Raw genomic sequence first — 10453 nt, forward strand, 5'->3', positions numbered from 1 at the left:
TTTCAATAAATAAAAATAAATGTGAATCACTACTTATGAAATATGAGTCAGTGAGTTTGACTCAAAAATTACATAGCTAAATCTTGACAGCAATATCAGCAAAAAAATTGATGTTTACAAATCACAACTTTAAAATCTGACATAATTTGATTTTTTTAAAATTAAAGATTATATGAAACTAAAAGTTAGTTTGTTAAATTTTAAATTTACAGTCGATGGAAACATATGTTATAATATATCCATAGTATATTCTATAGGCAATTAATTGAGATCCGTGATACATAAAATAATATTGATACAGTAATAAAACAATTGAATACATTATAGTCAACAGCTAAGTGAAACATAAGGACGATTGGATGAAATAATCACCAACGTTATAAGTCGTGGCTCTCCTTCATGTGTAGATTCTCTTTTGTGTTTTATTCTGCTCTATTTTTTCTCCTGTTCTAGATTTGTCAATAACTGAAAGTAATGGAAACATAGAGACAACTATAATTTGTATGAAATATTTATATATAATATATTCTGAGGACAATTAATTGAAACCCATCATATTAAAAAAAAATTTAAATACATTATATTGAATATAGTTACCGATCTCTCATGTTGATAAAATGTCATTGGGTTGATTCCATGTAAATTCTGTTTTCTGGGTCACCTGTTCTAAAGGTGTTCATCAATTTATTGATCTGTCAGGTCGTTGATAAATTGTTATTGGGTTGATCTCATGTAAAGTTTTTCCCCTTTTTATAGATATGGAAAAGCATGTTTAGTACTTCATTTCTCTCCTTCACTTTTCCTTCTTTTTTGTTGGCTTAAAAAATCCTCTTGGTGTGACAACAAAATTTACAATTTTCTATCCATTTGTTGCAGAGAAACCGTAGATGAATATGCTTTTGAAGTTCAAAAGTTTGGCAGTACAATCCTCCGCCTCTTATCAGAGAGCGCTGGGCTAAAGTCAGACAGTTTCCTTAACATCTGTGGGAAAATGGTACAGATGCGAATGAATTACTATCCAACTTGCCCAAGACCAGATCTGGTTTTAGGGTTAAGCTCTCATTCAGATGCAGATGATTTGACAGTGTTGTCGCAGGATGATGAAACGGTGGGGCTACAAATCTGCAAGAATAGTCAATGGGTTCCTGTTCAACCCATCCCTAGTGCCCTGGTTATCAATATCGGGGATGTGTTTTGATAAAAAAATTAGAATAGAGCAAACAGGAGAGAAAGTCACAGAGAGGAGAAGCCATGGAGAAATCCAAAATGGGCTCTACTGATCATAATCCAATTTTTATTCTATTTATAAGAAAATGCATATTAAATGCTGTCTTGACTATGGCATAGAATTAGCTACAATATTAATGAGAATAGTTGAGATGGACGGCTGTGTGCGGCTGTGGACGGTGTACCACAGTAGGCAAGGTAAGAGGGAGAAATTAATATTGCCATATTCCCCCTTAATTTCTTCTACTAATGCTACTACATTTATATTGTTTTCCCTCATCATAATCACTTTGGGTTTTACAACTTAATCCTAACAAACAGAATACAAATGGTTTCTAGCTGACCAAAAACTTTACATTTGAATGGTTTCAGCTAACCATGAACCTCACATAATAGTGGTTACAATAGACCACCAAACATTACAAATAGTTTTAGATTACCACTAACTCAAGTGATGTGGAAACATTTCAAATTATTTCAGATTAGCAAAAGCTCACATGACAGCAAAACTATCCTCGCTTTGACTTTTCTCCATCTTGACCTACATGAAACTGATTATTGAGTCGATATAAAAAGAAATCCATTTACCAAGATACATGGGTACCTAGCCGTTGTACTCGCCAATTCTATAGGAATCCTTTTCAAATACATAGTTCACCAATACATTTGGGTACAACCAATAATGCACTCCTTACAATAGCTCATTAACAAACATTCACTAATTCAATCTTCAACACTTGGTTAGGGATATCAATGCAACCAACTTCTATCACATGACCACTATCAAAAACATCAAATCCTTCACAATTAAACAAACAAATTCTCATTTCCAATTAGGGATTTTTTCAATGGCGATTAGTCACCAATTGGTGAATATGTCCCGATTGGGCTATAGAAATTGGCAAAAAAAAACACCGTATACTAGTTGACCAGTTCGCCCAGATTTTATAAAATACTCATTTAATGGTCAGAACATTCGCCACTATTATTACGTAATTTTAGTTTGGTAGTCGGGTTCTTCGCCCATATTTCTCTTTAATGTTTACTCTTATTCACCACGGAATTAATTGAGTGTCTCTTTCGACGATCATCATTCACCAAATTCCCATTTTCTTGTGTGAAATTTTTATTTGTCCTAGGACCCAATTTTCTATGCATCACACACAATGGCATTCCAAATTCCCACCCTATTCGCCCACTCGATTACTTGAAATTACGCGAGCTTCGCCAAATATTAGTTCTTATCATATGTAATGGTCAGCCCATTCATCAAAATGAAAACGGTTTATTTGCAATTGTATATTTAAGACATGAGTTTCATTATTGAAACATGCCAAAAGACGGAGCCTTCTTCATAGTATTGCGATCAGTAGATAACCAGAATGACTACAACTATGAGTCCATAGTATTTTATTGCAGCCTTAATTTGATGGAGATGTCACAATCAAATTTAAATAGGAAGAGGAGTAGGACTAATGAAGGTAGAGATGTCCAAGAGAGGCCAACAAAATGCAAAACTATATCTTTATACTTTGGCAGGGGTAGCCGCAACAATGTTGGTCAAAGTAAGGAAGGTACATCATCAGAGGAGCCTATACAATCTCAACCTACACAGGAGTCCATTCAACAAATTGGGGAGCCTAATAAATCTGGTGACAGAGTTGCAGAACTTGATATCTCTAATGAAGATAACCTTGAAGAAGAATATCCAATAAATAACCAGTACCAGGACAAATCAATCGACTTCGGTGATGATGATGGTGTAATTAACAGTAATAGTGACACTAAAGGGAGAGGAAAATCGAAAGAAAAAACTGATCGTCAGTGGGAGATGGCCAGGAGATTTAAATTTGATTGGGCAGCAAAGTATCCATTCATTGAGCCCGTGGACAATCAAATAGTAGGTGAGCCACTAGTAGAATACAGATGTGCAATTTGTAGTTGGAAGTATAAAAGGGAAAAGCAGTTGCAGCTTAAACTAGACACCATAGAGAAACAGGTTGGTAAGATCTACGAAACCTCAACTGTAGATGCTAAGGAAATAAAAGTGGTAAGATATAAAACAAAGGAGCAATGTCAACATAAAAGGAATGTTGAAGAATATTATATGTTTCAAAAATTTTAGATGAAGCCTGGTGAAGTTCAAGGTTCTATTAATGCCATTTTGACAAAAGCAAGTGAAGTAGAAGAACATGGAAAAGTTGTTCAATTAAGTAATGTTTTCTATATTTTGAGCAGAGGGTATCCAATGACAGACTATCCAGAAATGAGTGATTTTTTACACTTTCTGAAAGTTCCTAATTATCCTATTAGTCATTGGTCGATAAATAGTGGATGCGAACGAGCAAGTTGTATTGCGCAGGTTGAAATAGAGGATGTACAAAGAAAAATAAAAGAGTCAAGCTTTATTGCATTGTCCTTAGACGAAGTTACGGAAATAATACGTCATGGGTATGCATGCATGTTTATACTATACAGAATAATGTCTGCCAACCACATCTACTATTTTCTGCTAAATTGAGAGACAATGCGACAACAAAATTTTTATTTCAGTTAGTAAAGAGCAATTTAATTTAATATGGAGTTATGGATGAATTGACAATAGCGAAGAAGTTGGTATGTGTTGGAATGGATGGAGCTTTAGTAATGCAAGGTCAAAGGAATGGTCTTTGCACAAAGATGCAGGCTTCTTGTTCACCATATGTTGTTTCCATTCACTGTATGGCCCATAGGATGAATCTTTCTTTTAGAGTTGTGAAGAAGTTTCCTTCAGTAAACAAGGTTGAAGATTTAGTAAGAGAGTTGTATGCATATTTTTGTCAAAGTCCCAAGCATTTTAAGGAATTTCAACACTTTGCTGATGGAATTACCAATGGAAACAAGCTTATAAATGATGTTGATACCAGATGGATCTCTTTGGATGGACCGACGCATCGAGTATTTTCTAAATATCAATCTTTGATTGGACTGATGTACAAAAATCAGGACAATGCAAAAAATTAGAGATGTGGTGACCTGCTTCAGAGGTTAAGCAATATAGAGACACTTTTGACTTTGGCATCTCTTCTTCCCATGCTAGAAGAAATGAGGTTAATTATGAAAAAAGCCCAGCAAAGAGCCATGTATATTGCAAAATATGCTCAGTTGCATAAAATTTCATGTTGAGCCCTCGATAGTCTCTATCATACTGACCTAAATTTATCCAATGATAGATTTAATGACTGGCAAAAATTAATAGATTTGGACGATCCTGATAATTATTTAAAGATCATTGAAAATGAAGATTTATGTGTTTGTGTAAGGGGATTTCAGATACCAATGTACTATAGTGCCCCAAAGAAGCGAGCTACAAGAGTTACAAGGGAAGAGTTTACCAAGATTGTCGAGTCTATAGCATCTACTGCAAGGGATATAGCCTATAGAGTTTCCTCTGAAATAATATCACGATTCCCATATGATCAACTACTTGAGGCCATGGCAATTGTGTTTCCTCAATATTGGTCCTTCAACAATAAGGAAGATTATCATAGAAGGCTGTTGATTTTGATAAAGGAATTTTGCAAATCTATAGAATTCAATGGAGTGACTATCAACGGAATATTAGATGATGGTCTTCTTAGACAGCAATCAAGCACCTTTGCAAGGACCATGAAGCATTAATTAATGTGTAACCCACATGAAGAGGGCTCGACAACAAAGCTTTGGACAGAACTAAAACAAAACACATTGTTGCGTGAAGAAATTTCAGAGTACTTCAAGCTTGCTGATCTATGTCAAACCATGATATTGGGTTCAGTGGAGGATGAGAGAGTTTTCAGTGCTTTGGGATTCCTAAAATCAAAGTTAAGAAACAAACTAGACAAGAATTTGGAATCATGCTTGAGGGTATACAAATCTAGGTATAATGTCAATACTTTTCCTTTTCAAAAAGCAACGGAAATCTAGAAGAGAAGATGCAAAAGAAGAAGGATGAGACTAGGCAACACCATTAACCAATCTCCTACAGTGACTCTAAGTGGGACAAGTACAGTTGGCAATGGCACTGGCCATGAGATTGGGAGTCCGAGTCATAGAAGCGGAGGTCAAAGTGAACTTGAAGTTGAAGAAGACACAAATGAAAATGAAGAGAACAATGAAGCAACTGGACTACCAAAATTGGATGATGATGATGAAATAGAGATGAATTGGAAAATTTAGGAAATTTTTGCTAAATTAGCAATGGAAACCAATGGGTATTTTTTGAACTTATTAACTACTATATGATATCCTATCATCCAATGTTCATTTTAGAAAAGCAAGAAATTAGAATGTATTATGTTTCATCATTAAAATTTGAGAACAAAGAGTATTATTACTGTAGAGTGTAGTTTATATCATGTCATCAATGATCATTCATATTTGAATTTGAAATTCCTGAATGAGATTTTGTTTTCTATTTTATTCATTTATTCAACATACATTGAATTGGAAAACATGAAAATTAGATAGAATCATAGATTCAATTCCACAATTAATAATTATTAATGGTTTTCATTTGCAATATTCAGCTAATATGGTACAATTCTTGTAAGCCATGACCCTGAATTCCCTTTTATAGAAAAATGGGAGCAACAACAGCTTCAGGTCGATTTGCCTAATGTGAAGTCTCAAAATCTAAATCAGTAAGACATCTACAAGTCTAAAACATCTCTACAACTTTAGTTGTACATTTCTGCATTTGATAGGCTGGTTTAGTAAATTAGCAATTTTATCATAGGCAATAGCATCTACAAGACTGCAACATTGATCCTGTTCAAAAAACAAAGTTCAAAATTGTTACTTTAAACTCAATTCTAGAGTCTAGACTGTAGTATGTAGGATAATATGAAAGATATTCATATATAGTAAAGATATAGAGATGATTGAAACTGAAAGTACTTTCACATACAGACTATAAGTTTTGGTAGTATGCTCCATTCTTCTTTGGTGGGAAGGGCAAAATTTTTGATGTTATGGTAAATGACCTACATTCTCGTCAGCATTCCACACTTGGAAGAGCGAGTTTCAAAAAATGTTCGTTCCACTAGTGCATGCAAATTTGTGAATGTTTTGATGCACTTTGCAATGCCTTCATGAGTTCTGTCCTAAGGAAGGTTACCTAAATCAAAGGTTATTTGGTCCTCCAACTTTTGTTTGTAAACTTCTCTTCCAACAAAACCCGTTGTTGAGAAATCAGGTCCAGGACTCGGTAAATCAAGAGATATCAATTTTGTTATTTTATTGTTCATCTTGGTGAGCTTTGGCCCAAATAAAGCAAGAACTTCTTCTACTTCTGTTAGTTTTTGACATTTATGAAATACAGAGGTCGCCTTTATTATTGAACCAATGCGGTCCTGAATTCCCTTTCTTGCCAAATGCCTATCAGTAGTGCTATTGATTTCTTCCATAATCTGCTTTGTAGTTTTCTGTCTCTGACCAAAACTTTTGTTCTCCTTAAGTTGCTCTTTCAGCTTCCCAAAAAATCTGTAAGAGCTTCGTAGAGTTCGAACCAATAACACAACCTATCAACAGAAGTCTTTATTTGCCCCCAGAAGTAATTTTTTATTTTCTTTATTGTATTATTTACATGGTCATTCAAGCCATTTTCATATTTTTTAATAGTATCATTTGCCTTCTTTAGGTCTTCTTTCATTTCTGCATACTGGTGTTCACTATGTTTTCTTATTTGCTCTGCTTTATTTTCCCACCCTTTTGCTTTCTCTTCCCACTCTTTTGTTTTTACCCTCTCATTTTCCAATTCTTTATTTAACTTATTGTTTAGATTTGTAGCATTCTCCAAGTTTCTGTATAACTTTGTTGAAGATTCTTTTTCATCCTGGAGTTTTTTTTCCATTTTTTCCAAATTTTCCCTTAGAGTTTTCAGTTCTGCATCCATTTGTTCTTGTTGTTTAGTTGCTTCTTTAGAGCCAGAGGATGTATTTTTTATCCTTTTTTCTAATTCTTTGCATCTGTTTACTGCTGCTTTCTCACTTCCCTTTACATTTGCCAGGTTTGCCTTTAACTTATCTATTGTTCCCTGAAGATTTCCTTTCTCTCTCTCCAACTTTATCACTGAACTGTAGATCACTTGGTTGGTCATTTTCGACACATTTATCTTGTCTACATTTTTAATTTTGGATAAATCCATTTGGAGGGTGCTAACTTGAAATTCAGATGGATCTAACTGACTCTCTAGTGGATTGTTATCTCTAGCTGGGGGCATAACAACCATGAATTCCATCATATCTTTATCTGGGTCATATGTGGGAAATAGCCTGTTGGTTGTAGGTTTTGCATCACGAGCTGCAGCAATTGCTTCCATCTTCATTGTCTTACTATTTTGTCTATTCTTGTTTTTTGATTTTTCATAGTTAGTTACAAATTAATTGTAATGAAAATCAGGATTTTGTGAGACAATTGAATGTTTGAATGGTGAAATAGCAGTAGCACTTGCTCTGATGTACGAGCTTCCACCAATAGTATGAGGATAACCAACACCTAGACCCATTAGTGGGGTTTGTGGACTATTCTGAGGGTTTTGTCCTGAAGGATGGGCAATTGTTGGACTCACAGTCACCATTAGCATTGTTGTACTAGTAGTACTACTAATACTTGTCATAACTTTATGCTTCTTTACACTTTCTTGATCTCTGGGACCAAATATTTTTGCATCTATATACAATGTCCTTTTTGGACCACTAGTTATAGTTGTACCCATGATATCTATAGATGTGGGAGTGACAGTTTATTCAAATTGAATCTGAGTGTTTGGAAGTGGAACTATAAATGAAGCAGGAACAAATTTAACTAATTGAGATGAATCCAATGTGGATAGAATTGACTAAGTTGATGATTGATCTCCATGCCCAAGGCCTAGTTTCTAACCATGTTTTGGTGCTATAGATGGTGGTTAAGGTGGTAACCAAAACCTTTCCCCAATGGGACCCAGACCACCAAAACCTTGGTAGCCCATTTTTTCTACAATTTCTGCCCCTTTGCTATATAGAAGTTTGGTGGATGCATCAACTCCTCTCTGAATTTATGTATTGGATGAGGGATTCAAAGAATCTTTGTCATCGTAATCATCATCAGTATCACTGTGATGTGCTTCAGTTGGATGCTCCTTATTCCACAATTCGTCAAATATTGTATCCTCTTCAGCCTCATCATGATCTAAAGAGGTCTTTGGCTCACCGAGATTCTTCCTCATTTCCCAAAATTGAGAAATTTTGCTTCGACTCCATCCAACATCTATACAATCATTCATTAGCTCTTTTGGAATAGGTTTTGTAGATGGTTTATCAGCCTTCTTGTAGAAATTGGATGATGTCATGCCCTACACTTTTCCTTTATGTTTGTGCAATGTCATTATTTGTGATGACAATTCCTGTATTGACATATTATTTTCAGCAACATATTTCTCCATTTTTTTTTGACCTCCTCCCAAGAGTCCATGTTTTTAAAATTTTCAATCAAAGGCATACTTTCGTGTTGATATTTTCTTGCAGAAGTCCCAATGCCCTTAAGCCTTGCTCCAATTATGTTCAGTGGATCATACTACTAGTGACTGTCAACATCAAATTGAAAAATTGAAAAAAGGCTTTTGCCACTTTGAATCCTCTTCTCTCAAATGCAAACCCTCCAAAGGAGAATGGCAAGGAGGGAAATATCATTTTCTTTTGCTGACCATGAAAGAGTACATCTATGCTCTCCATTTGTCATACATATTCCAATGCAAATACCCTCTCTGTTACATGTATTGGAAATTTGTAGTGTTCTACCCATGAACCATAAAACCTTAACACAATGTACTCTTCCATTAAGTACCAGTCAGCTTATTGTAGTTCACTTCCGAGTTGAATGCAATTTCTACAAGTAACAGGCAATCTAGGAATTGGAGTGCCTGTAATTTTATGGTACATTGTTGCCAAAAAGAAGTCTACAAAATTGTTGTAGTTCCTTCTGTTATCAATCATCCTTATCTGAGGTGTCCACTCATATATTGGATTTTGGCCTTCAGTCTGACTGCAAAGCTTGTTTTCCTCAAATAATGCATGATGCTTTGCTAGGAGAAGATAGCACAAGTAGGTTGTGAATCTAAATGTCTTCTCTGAACCTCTTTGAATCACTAGTAATTGATCTTGCAAGCAACGAACAATGTGCTCAATAAAATGATATCTTACTAGTTCTTTTTTAAAATGAATATCATAAAGCATTTCAAGAATGTTGGCATCCACTTGTTTGTTACTATCCAATCCCAAAAAAAATGCTAGCAAGGAAATATTATTCTGTGCCTATGGCACAAAAAATTCAAAATCATACGGAGGCATGTGATTTGGACTCAGCCTACAACCACTTGTTATTCCTCTTATATAAGAATCTCTCTATTCTGCATCTAATTTTTCATAATCATCTGCTAGCTTTCCCAGGTCAATATGTACGTTTGACTGTTGTTGTTGAAACCCTAGGTTCAACAGACTAGCAAATTCACTCTCAGTTATGGACAAAATTTCCTCCTGAGTAATTTTATTCACAATTGCTTTTCTATTTTCATAATAATTTTTGGCACAGAGCATAACAATTTTTGGGCAAGGGAATACTTGAGGTAACACCATGTGTGCCAACCCAGCTAGCCACGGTGCAATTTTATTTGCAGTTGCATTTACACTAGGGTTAAATGAACAAAATTTTGAAGCCTTATTTGGATCGTTCCACTTGTTTTCAAGTGTAAATCTTATCTCCATTATACCCTTATTTCCATGAATAATAGGATCATGTATATCATGGAATAAATCACTGAAACCTGGTGTTTTAAGCATATTGTGAAATTCTGTTAGTTTTCCCATGTTATTCTTGGTATTTTTTTTGCCCATCATGGTAAATATTTAAACATAGCTACAAGCCTACAGGGGTGATTCAAAATTAAAACCTTACAGACTAATTTTTTTAATATTTAATATAAATAGTAAAGTTGTAAAATTTAAAATGTAGGACGTAAATTTTTAGGATTTTAGTAGTTACACTTACCCATTCACGAGGTTGCCCTTAGTTTTGATTTTTGCAGAGAGCTAAGAGTCTAGAGACTGTAGTTTGTTGCTTTCCTCAGACCACAATCCTCAACCTAGAAATTAAGAATCCATAACTTTGTTGCGTTCTAACTTTGTAAATTGTAATTTGTAACCCCTTTCTAATTTCTAAATCTGCAAAC

General features: G+C 34.7%; 1 pseudogene; it reads left to right on the top strand.

The window, feature by feature from the left end:
- Window positions 1–758: 758 nt before the first annotated feature.
- Window positions 759–1198, top strand: LOC149558236 (protein LATERAL BRANCHING OXIDOREDUCTASE 1 pseudogene; annotated as a pseudogene).
- The last annotated feature ends 9255 nt before the right edge of the window (window positions 1199–10453 follow it).

This window comes from Cupressus sempervirens, chromosome 5, assembly GCF_028749045.1.
Source record: "Cupressus sempervirens isolate cs-2001-9-10 chromosome 5, ASM2874904v1, whole genome shotgun sequence".
NCBI classification, from domain to species: domain Eukaryota; kingdom Viridiplantae; phylum Streptophyta; class Pinopsida; order Cupressales; family Cupressaceae; genus Cupressus; species Cupressus sempervirens.